The sequence below is a fragment of the Eschrichtius robustus genome, chromosome 6 (genome assembly GCF_028021215.1).
Source record: "Eschrichtius robustus isolate mEscRob2 chromosome 6, mEscRob2.pri, whole genome shotgun sequence".
NCBI classification, from domain to species: domain Eukaryota; kingdom Metazoa; phylum Chordata; class Mammalia; order Artiodactyla; family Eschrichtiidae; genus Eschrichtius; species Eschrichtius robustus.
The window spans coordinates 140,214,780-140,226,579 of record NC_090829.1 but is presented as its reverse complement, the minus strand read 5'-3'; the positions used below and the strand labels follow the sequence as shown (position 1 = coordinate 140,226,579).

The 11,800-nt window shown below is 39.6% G+C and overlaps 1 pseudogene; it reads left to right on the top strand.

The window, feature by feature from the left end:
• Positions 1 to 9,377: 9,377 nt before the first annotated feature.
• LOC137766843 (U6 spliceosomal RNA) lies at positions 9,378 to 9,477 on the top strand (annotated as a pseudogene).
• The last annotated feature ends 2,323 nt before the right edge of the window (positions 9,478 to 11,800 follow it).

Below are 11,800 nucleotides of genomic sequence, written 5' to 3'. Positions count from 1 at the left end.
TGCTGAACTATTTGGGTTTCTTGAATCTGTGGATTGATTTTATCAATCTGGGCAAATTTTTGGCCATTACCTCTTCAATTATTGCTTTTGCTCCATTCTCTCTCTCTCTCTCTTCTCCCTCTCTCTCTCTCCCTCCCTCTCTCACTCTCCCCCAGACTGTGCTCCAATTATACATATGCATTTTTAATAAGACTCAGCCCATCTCTGGTTCTTCTCTGTTTGTCAGGCAAGACCTTTCAGAGATTTGAAAGCCTGGTGGGTTACTGTCTCCAGCCAGGAAAGACTGGGGCAAATCCACTTTTTATCTCTGGTTCCAGCTTGGTTCTTTATCTCCCATTCCCTTGTAGCTTTCAAATGTGGCAAAAATCTTAAGTGGACAATTGACCTTCCCTGTTCGTCTGGGGAAAAGTAATTCCCAAGTACTTTGATATTAAGGTAGACTTTACTCTGTCTTTTAGAAACTCTTGGTCTGGCACCTCAATCTTCCATGTGCACAGGAATCTTCATGACTTTGGATTAGGCAATAACTATTTTTAATTATTTTACATGTAGTAACTAGAAATGTGTATACATATGTTTTTAATTATTTAAGTTTTTAAAAATCTTAAAACATACACTTTTATTGATATATATTTAATTATTATTGCCAAGTAAAGACAGTTTCTATTGATACTTCTTTACGTAATATTTTAAAATTAGCAGCTTTTTATTTTCTTGCTCTTCTCCAGCATCTACTTTCTAACTTTGGTGGCAATGATCTGAGATTTTAAAAGTGTATGTCTGTGTGTGAGTGTGTGTGAGCGTGTGTGGGGAGGGCTGCTTTTACTTTCTGGAGCATTTAAAAACTATATACACTATGTTTTCAACAATATTTTTAATAATTATTACAATTTTTAAAAATATATCTGAATGTTCTCTAACTTATCTGCCATAATTTCCACATTCTCAAGTTTTTACTTTGCTTTGGTATGTACTCAGTTTTGGGTTTCTTTGTTTTTTTTGTGTGTTTTTTTTCTTTTTAAGAAATGGCATGGAAATGAACTACTTTTTAAAGCCTTGACTATTTACTTTTGCCTTTACAGATGAAGGAAAACTTGTTTAGTCTAGATTTCTGGGTTACAACCTTTCCCCTTTAAATCTTTGTAAATGTTACTCTTATTTATATCTGATGTTCATTATGAGGGAAAAGTCTGAGACAAGGGTTATTTTTCTCAATTTGCGGGTAAATTGACTTTTCTGCCTGAATACTTGCAAGGTGGACCTTTTGCCTTGAGATTTATAAATTTCACAAAGTTGCATCTAGAAATTGATCTCTGTTTTTAGTCACATGAAAATAGGTGAAGCATTTTTATTCACAGATTTAAATTCTTCAGGGGAAAAGAGTGCTCTTCTATTTTAGCTTTGATCATTGCTTCTGTTTGATTTCCTACATAACATAGACACATACACGCACAATGTTAAATGTATCAATCTTTCATTGTATCTGGATTTTGAGTTTTTTCCTCCTTTCAAGATAATGTTTTATTGGAGTATTCATATGGTTTGAGTGTTAAGATCACTGATCATTTGGGGTTCTCCTTACATGAAGAATTTTATCCTCTTACAAATGAATCTAGCAATGCCAACACCATTCACAAGAAAGTTCATAGTTTAACAAATAATTTGAGATGCATTTTTCATCATATACAAGCTTACTTTATAGCTGGATCTATTTCTGGACTTTCCATTCTCTTTCCTTTGTCCATTCATGGAACATTTCCACGTGGTTTTAATTGCAGATGCTTGAAGCATATTTTAATACCTCATGGGGTTAAGACCATTTCCACTTCCTTTCAGAGTTTCCTTAGCAATTAATTCCATATTTTTTATAATCTATATGAATTTTAGCATCAAATGTGTAGCTCAAGGGAAAACACAAACATGTTAGTATTTTTATTATGATTTTGTTAAGTTTGTTCATTGATTCAGGAAGAATGGACAAGTTTATGATGTTGGATTGTTCTATCTCTAAATAAGGAGTATCTCCATTGTTTAAGTCTGTTATGTGTCTTTTGGAAGTGTTTTTAGTCTCCCTTGGTTTTTTCCCATTTCCTGTGACATTTATTTCTAAATATTTTTCATTTCTTTCTTAAAATCAATATATTTATTTATTTACTTTGGCCCTTGTAAGTGGGATCTGCTTATTCACTGTCTTCGAATTTGCAGGGGTGGTCAAACTTGCCTTCTGATGTGTAATGCTCTTTCCTTCCTGTAACATCTGCCTTTTGCTGCCTTTTTCCCTTTACCCTCAGGCCTGCACAGTGCCTCCCTCTTTCCTGGAAGACTTGCACCTCTGTTCCTGTGGAATTTCAAGCCTCTTCCCTTCAATCCTACCGTAGCCTGTGCTCTGGTCCATGAGGCCTCCAGCTTGTTCTCAATATCTCCCTATTCAGGAGAGCCTTCTCTTCTCCTGGGGGTGCCTTCTCATTCCACCACTGTGATGGGGTTCAGGACATGCTACCCCAAAATATGGCTATACCCCAAATTGGAATATTGAATATTTTAAGCTGAAGGAGTTTGAGAAAATGGCAGAAGCAAGAATGTCACTCTGACCTCTTCCTCCTGTTGCCCTTCTTTCCTGAAACAGGGAAGAGTCATATAACCTTCATGTGACTTAGTCCTTTCCCTGAGGAGGAGATGAGCTCACTGAGATCTTACCTGTCTTTGGACATCTAGAGCTGGCCGGGACCTAAAAAGAGTGCACTGAGTGAACGTTCGCGGAATGGAACTGAGCTGAATGAAATTGAACGTTGGCAGGGCCATAGTCTAGACAGTGGAAGTCCTTCAGAAATGAATAGTTTTAAAACATTTTAGAACTTCATTATAGAAGAGAAGGATTTTAGTAATTTAAATTTAAATCAGTATTTCACATGTGATTCAATATTTACTGAGCTGTCAAAATACTTTTATTTTCACCAACTCTCCTTCAGTTTCATGTGATGCTGCTATCTTACAAAGAAAGATGAAAATGAAAATAAATTGTACCTTCTTTCCAGATTATGAATAAAATATTCAAAGTTAAAAAAAAAACAAAACCTTCATGGAAGAGGTGCCCTTCATGTATCTGGAAGATACTCAGAGGAAAGAGGCATCTTTATCTCCAAAACATAGAGGTACCAAGAAGAATCTTCATGCATAGGGCTTGCTAAGTTTCCCCCAGTTTACTGAATGTCCTTCATTCTCCTTAACCTACCATGTTCCTCCACAACCATCTACTCTTCATCAAGCCTACATAAACATACACAGCTTTGTTTCTTTGGGTCTTCATTTTTGGGGGAGGCTCCCTGGTCAGTTAAAACTTACATTAAATAAATGTGTTTTTCTTCTGTGAATCTGTCTTTGTCAGTTTGATTTTCAGACCCAGCCAGGGACCCTTAGAGGGTAAAGGAAAACACTTTCCTCCCCCGCAATTGCTCCATCCGCACTGCAGTCCTATCTCTTCTGTCCCAGCCTGGCCCCTCTCTCTGCTCAGCCTGGAATCTGAAACTGGCTCTGCTGGTTTGGAGTGGTCTCTCCCATCACACTTAGAGTTTATACCATTCTTTGTCTCCTAATTTTATTATGATGAGGGTTTTAAGTGACTTTTTTGTGTGATTCTCGTTGATCTGTATGCTTTTTGAAGGATATATGGAGAGATTCAGATTGAGGACCAGGGATGCTGCCTCTCCTTTTTAATTTGGAAGAGCAGACCCTAAATGTTTGCTTTTGTTTGTGACGGTAGCAAAATTACAGTAAGGCATATAATATACATATAGCATATTTCTAATACATTTCTAATATGTAACTACTATATCAACATTGGACAAAGAGAGATCAATAAACCTCAAAAATTTGATCAACAAATAGGTTAGAAAGTGGAGATTAATTTTCTGAAATCTCTCATTATTATTGTTTTCAAATAAGTTCTCACTACAAACTCAGCCCCATAAGCAATGAATGGCTTCTACCCTTTGTACCCCTCCCAAGGAACTTCTAAATTAATTGACATTAATTTTTGAATTACCATTAAAGATTGACTAAGAGAATGAGTACATAACCTATTTGAGACTCTGAATATATTTATGTATTAAATTACTCACTTGGACAACTGTCATCATAAATAGTATTTACATCAAGTGATCATCAGTCGACAACTCCAGCTATGATATTTACAAAGAAACCAAGTAAGAGTTGGATGTATAAGTGATGAGATAAACTATGCATAGAACTCTTTTCTTAACATATTTAAAATCAATAAATTTTTCTTCAAAGTAAAGTACCAAGAACTTTCCTTTTTGTCTGCCTATGAAGAAGGTAAGTTGGTTTTGAAAATTCTAAGATGATTAAATCTCATTTTAAAAACAGCTCAACGTCAATTCAATTAGATTTTGTTACAGTGCTGCTTCCAATGTTTCTAGATGCCTATTTATTAAATCCAATGAGTCAATAAAGAAAGACTAACGTTGCTTTGTTTAATCAAAAGTGAGCTTAAGGAAATGAAATAGAGCCATGTCAAATAAATTTCTATGGAGACAGAAGATTTTACAAGTGATGGACGATTTTTTTTTCTCAGAATGTAATCACTAACTTTAGTCATCTAATCATTATTTTCTTCAAACATGTCTTTCTAGACGTTCCTTATGACAGATAAATTTGAATGTGAATCATCACTAAGACATTATTATTCATATCATTCAATATTTTAAACAAAGTGACTCACATTTTCATTTTAAAAATCAATAAATTTAAAGATTCTGGGAATCTCCCAGAGTAGGTTCCCTCCCACAAGTCCTGAATTTCTTTAATGAGTGAGGTTGTGTTGTAAATTGGCCTTTTTCTCTTTTCCCTTGTGCGTGGATGTCTAATCACTCGGTACTCAATTGGTTTGTTTTGTACATACATAGAGCTCAGGTACTGAGGTCTAAATACGTAAAAGAAACCCACCTGGATTACAGACACTTCCCTCAACTGACTGCTGCAGCTGGAGCTCACTTCTTGTCCTGTTGCTGTCCCTGTTCATGGTCATTCCCAATTGGAAGAGATTAAGAACTTTTGCCTTGCTTCCCAGGGCCATTTTCTCTTGGATCCAAGTTTTCCAATCCTTCCTCTCTCCATGTTCTTCCTTCCACTATCAGCTTGCTGCCTCCCATGGAGGTCAGACTTTGCTGAGCTTAGAACAAATAGCTTGGCTGAAATCACATTCGTACAGTAATGTCCCCACGCCTTTTATTTTTCCTTAGTTTTTCTGATTCAAGGTCCGTGTCCTTCTGAAAAGGAGGGCATTCAGAGAACTAATTTCTATACCACCTACCACAATTTAATGTGACACTCCTTCTCATATTAAGTGTAATTGTGCTCTCATTAGGTGTACTCACAGCTACCAATTTTCATGCTGCCAATTTTCATATCTTAAGAATTGGAATTGGAAATGCTTCCTGTAATACAATTCACCACTTTTGCCAGATTAATATCCATTTACCACTCTAGATGAGAGAGTGGTCTCTAATCCCCATAAATTGGGGTTAGATTCCTGCTCTGTGGGCCCCAAGGGACGTGCGTTCATTTACTCCTTGGGGAGGAATAAAGACACTTCCCTGGTGGTGCAGTGGTTAAGAATCCGCCTGCCATTTCAGGGGACACAGGTTCGATTGCTAGTCCGGGAAGATCCCACATGCCACGGAGCAGCTAAGCCCGCGAGCCACAGCTACTGAAGCCTGAGCTCCTAGAGCCCGTGCTCTGCAACAAGAGAAGCCACCACAATGAGAAGCCTGCGCGCCACAACGAAGAGTAGCCCCCACTCGCCACAATTAGAAGAACCCCGTGTGCAGCAACGAAGACCCAATGCAGCCAAAAATAAATTTAAAAAATAAATAAATTTATTAAAAAGAAAAGACATTTCTATGTGCTACGTTCCCAGCTTCCTCCCCTAGGTTTTATTTATAGGTCAGTTTACTGAACTCCTTAAATGACTGAGGCTAGGCATTTTGATTCATCTATTTTGAGATTCATGAAAATGAAAGAAAGGATTGTCAAATTTCATCCAAGATTTCTTCTGAAGAAAACGATGTCCAATACGTACAAAGTTTATATGCAAGCGAATAGCTCAACTGTCAAATGTATTTATTTTGTGCAATAATTAAGACAAATTCATGGATTTATAAGGACATAGTATTGAGTTTAATGAGAGAAAGAGCTTTCTAACAACCAAAGCTGTGGAACATAAAGTTGGGGATTAATGAGCCCCTAGCACCGGTTATCTCAGCAGAGGTCAGCTGGTCCCTGGGGATTCAGGAGATTCAAGCACAGCCTGAGGAGACTTAAACTAGATCGACTTTTGGGTCCTTTCTACTCTGACGGCTAAGACTTCAAGGTAACCAAGCACAAGAAAAAAGTTATGTAACATTCCAAACAAACAAAACAAAAATGCCATTTTCAAAGGTATCCTCAGATGACTCATATTGATGAATCTGAAGTCTTGCATAAATATTTTCTTTCACACGTGGGTTTATTACTCTCCCTCTGCCTCATCCCTCTTTCTGTCTATCTCATTACAGCCTTCCTCATCATCTGAACCAATGAACAAGAGAAGCATCAGTGTCTTCCTCATTTCTTGCCCTAACAGTCTCAGGTGGAATGGAGGGTGACAGAGGTGACAGCAGATTTATGAGATGCCTTCGTTTATGGTATGTTCACAAATGCCCCAATGACGAGATAGAAAGGAAATAAATGGATGTTATCTGCTTCCTTTTTTCCCATGCTCACTACTGTTCTTTCTTTCTTTCTTTCTTTCTTTCTTTCTTTCTTTCTTTCTTTCTTTGGACATTTACACCTTTATAAAAGTCAACAGCATTTAAATATCAACATAAAGTACCAGTTTCTATCTACCTTCCAGTGCCAACATGCTACGATTTTGTGATTTTACAGGTTCCCATGATTGTACAGACAATAGGTCTATAACTGACCAGGAGGCAGGAAATGTCTGGGGGTTGCCTTAATCTCTCAGGGTCTTGCTCCCCCACAAAATGCCCTTGATAGCCACAGTCAGAGAGGGTTCTGGACCGGGCAGATTGTTGTCCTATTCCAGTGTGGTATGCCTAAGTTTTTATGCTCCAAATCTATTCCTATTTTCAGCTGGGCTCCTTCCGCCATAGAGGATGGGCAGAAAGAGAAGTTAATACACTAGCGTTTCTTTCCTCTTTATTGAGACACAAATGGCTCCACTAACTAGCCACAAGTACATGCTGGATTATTTATATACTTTGCTTTTACTTTCTTAGAACCTGGTGAAGGCTCTCAAGTGAAAGGAAAGACTTGGGACTTCTGGTTTTAGCTCTGACATGTAAAGAGCTTGGAAATCATTCTATCCTTACAAAAAGAAAAGGCTGAACCTTTTTCTCAGAAAATCAATGACATTTCTTGGAGCCATGAGAGGATTGAGGTTTCAGGGAAAATTGCCACCTCAAAATCTGGAGATACATAACCTAGATATGTTTCCTTGAAACAGAAGCCACTGGAATCATAAACTGGTAGGAACACACAATGGTAACTGATGAATTGCTCAGGGTTGAGTGTGGACTACCATGAGAGTGAGAAACTCCTGAGGGCCACTGTCTGAGGAGGGACCCACAGCTTCATGGACTTTACCTCCAGGAAGCTCACGGGTTCTCAAGATGAAGATGTGAAAGATCTCCTTATGGCTCTGGCAGAGGGAGGGGAAGAGTACACTTTCTGAAGTGTGTCCACAACAAAAGCCTATGCTCCATGGGAAAAGGCCTTGCTAGAGCCATGCCTCAACTAGGGGAAAGGTATTCCTCCCACTACAGCACCCTCTAAACTTCCTGTCTCCTTGGATAGATAAGGGATTAAAAAAAACATGGTCAACAAGGAACATGGTTTCAAGGGAAAATTTTGGGAATGCTGCAGCCAGGATAGAGAGTAGGGGCAGGGGGAAATACCAGTGGAGGAATACTTGTGAAGGTCACAGTTCCCAGACATAGACCCATTAAAAGCCTGAGATTTATTCATGAGATTTTAGAAGACTTCTCCTCCCCTACATCTTCCACCATGTCAATAGGCTCCAGTATAATAACAGCAAAACAGCACTGAAAAAGCTGACACAGATTCAGGGAAGCCCAAAGTCAAGAGGGGAGACAAAAACAAGAACTAGAGGAATCTGAGAGGTCGAGTACCTACACCTACAGCAAACACTAAGTAAACACAGTCAAATTCCTAGCAAGATGACCACACATTTTCATACTAAAGGTCTGTTTACCTTAATACTTGTTACCTAATACAACATGTTTGGCATTGAACAAAAAATTACAAGGCATGCCAAAAGACAAGAAAAGAAAACACAGTCTGAAGAGGAAAAACAAGCATCAGAACCAGAGTCAGATGTGATACACGTGTTGGAATTATTAAAACAGGTAATTTAAAATACCCATGTTTAATATGTTAGGGCTCTAATGAAAAAAGCGCACAACATGAAAGAAGAGATGGGCAATGTAAGAGAGAGATGGAAATACTAAGAAAGGATTAAAAGGAAATGCTAGATAGAAAACAAACTTATGGTTACCAAAGGGGAAATGGTTGCGGGGGGGGGGGGGGGATAAATTCGGAGCTTGGGTTTAACAGATACATACTACTATATATAAGAGATAAACAATAAGGACCTACTGTATACCACAGGGAACTATATCTAATATCCTGTAATAACCTATAATGGAAAAGAATCTGACAAAGGATATATATATATATATATATATATATATACACATATATATGTATATATGTGTGTGTATATATATATATAACCGAATCACTTTGCTGTAAATCTGCAACTATCACAACATTGTAAAAAACTATACTTCAAATAAAAGAAAATAATGTTAAAAGACATACGCCCATGTTTACAAGCTGAGGGAAATTGAGAAGTGTCTGTGTTTTGCCAGTATTTTTACACACAACTCTTACACATAATAGGGAAAATTAAAATTAGCAATTACCCCCCCAAAATGACAAAAATAAAGAATGCCTTTGATGAGTTTATTAGTAGACTTGTCACTATCCAGGAAAGAATCACCAAGCTGAAGATAAGTCAATAAAATCTTTCCAAACTGAAAAGCAAAGAGTAAGAGGGACAAAAACGAACAGAACAGAGTATTCAAGGACTGTGAGACAATTTCAAAAGGTATAATATAGGTGTAATTAGAATACTGGAAGGAGAAGAGAGAGACAGCAGAACAGAAGAAACAGGTGAGGTACCAATGGCCAAGAACTTTCCCACAGTAATGAAAGGTACAAAACCACAGATTCAGGAAGCTCAGAGAACACAAAATAGAATAAGTAACAAACACCGCTTGCTTCGACAGCATGTATACTACCGTGGGAACGATACAGAGATGAGCAAGGCCACTGTGCAAGGACGATGCACCAACTCATGGAGCGTTCCAAATATTTTTGTGACTACAGTTAATAACACCATACTGAATGTTGGAAAGTCTTGAAGAGAGTAAATTTTAAAAGTTCTCATCACAAGAAAGAAATAAGTTTGTAACTGTGTGTGGTGATGAATGTTAACTAGACTTACTGTGATGATGCTTTTGCCACATATACAAATATTGAACCATTATGTTGTAACCTAAAACTAATATAATGCTGCATATCAATTCTACCTCAATAAAAAATGAAAAAACAAACAAACGAATGTATCTAAGCATATCATGTTCAACTGCAGAAAACCAAAGACAAGAGAAAATCTTTAAAGCAAGAGATTATGATTTGACAGAAATGGATGCAGTCCTATCTGTCCTGCTTACTAGCCAATCAATACTGAACTTGACGTATTTCAAACATTGGTGGTTTTCTCCTTATATAAGGGATGATATGACACGTGTAAAAATACATCGTTGTTGGTATTACTTTCTTCTTTGTATAAATGAAGCTCAAATGAGGTCATTTATATATGAGAAAGCACTTTTTAACAACAGAAATCTCTAAATATTAAGAGTTACAAACATTAATGAATCGCATCCTCATCACTCTTCCAGGAGCTTTGAAATGAGCTTTCTCAGCAAGGAGAATCTTGAAGTTTATTTTGAATCACAAGGCATTACTTTAAAGGATGTAAAATTGGATATTGTTTTTGGCTTAGATGGGCCTTGATGCTTCCAAGACCAAGTTCATGCAAAAGGTGACAGGACAGTGAGATGCAAACTCATAAGATAAATGGGTAGGGTAGGCGTAAACTAACTGAGCTGCTTTGGAATCAGCAGGAAATAAATATATCTGATATAGCTATATCTATATCTATAGATGATCAGAATTCCCAGGGAGGTGTCTGAATCCAGGAATAAGGGAGGTGTCTGAATCCAGGAATAATGAATTTTAACTTTTTAAACTTACTAGAGCAAAAATATATCAGGGGTAAAAAGATTAGAAAAACAGGCTCTAGCAAGTAAGAGAGGAATTAAAATATACATTGAGAGGAACTTCAAGATGGCGGAAGAGTAAGATGTGGAGATCACCTTCCTCCCCACAAATACATCAGAAATACATCTACATGTGGAACAACTCCTGTAGAACACCTACTGAACGCTGGCAGAAGACCTCAGACTTCCCAAAAGGCAAGAAACTCCCCACGTACTTGGGTAGGGCAAAAGAAAAAAGAAAAAACAGAGACAAAAGAATAGGGATGGGACCTGCACCAGTGGGAGGGAGCCGTGAAGGAGGAAAGGTGTCCACACACTAGGAAGTCCCTTCGCGGGCGGAGACTGCGGGTGGCAGAGGGGGAAGCTTCGGAGCCACGGAGGAGAGCGCAGCCACAGGAGTGCGGAGGGCAAAGCGGAGAGATTCCTGCACAGAGGATCAGTGCCGACCAGCACTCACCAGCCCGAGAGGCTTGTCTGATCACCCGCCGGGGCGGGCGGGGGTTGGGAGCTGAGGCTCGGGCTGTGGTCGGATCCCAGGGAGAGGACTGGGGTTGGCGCGTGAACACAGCCTGAAGGGGCTAGTGCGCCACGGCTAGCCGGGAGAGAGTCCGGGAAAAAGTCTGCAGCTGCCGAAGAGGCAAGAGACTTTTTCTTGCCTCTTTGTTTCCTGGTGCGCGAGGAGAGGGGATTCAGAGCACCGCCTAAACAAGCCCCAGAGATGGGCGCGAGCTGCGGCCATCAGCGCGGACCCCAGAGACGGGCGCGAGCCGCGGCGATCAGCCCAGACCCCAGAGACGGGCATGAGACGCTAAGGCTGCTGCTGTCGCCACCAAGAAGCCTGTGTGCGAGCACAGGTCACTCTCCACACCTCCCCTCCCGGGAGCCGGTGCAGCCCGCCACCGCCAGGGTCCCGTGATCCAGGGACAACTTCCCCGGGAGAACGCACGGCACGCCTCAGGCTGCTGCAACATTACACTGGCCTCTGCCGCCGCAGGCTCGTCCCGCATCCGTACCCCTCCCTCCCCCCGGCCTGAGTGAGCCAGAGCCCCCGAAGCAGCTGCTCCTTTAACCCCGTCCTCTATGGGGGGTAACAGATGCCCTCAGGCGACCTACATGCAGAGGTGGGGCCACATCCAAAGCTGAACCCCAGGAGCTGTGCGAACAAAGAAAAGAAAGGGAAATCTCTCTCAGCAGCCTCAGGAGCAGGGGATTAAATCTCCACAACCAACTTGATGTAGCCTGCATTTCTGGAATGCCTGAATAGACAACAAATCATCCCAAATTGAGGTGGTGGACTTTGGTAGCAACGACATATATATATATATATTTCCTTTATCTCTTTTTGTGAGTGT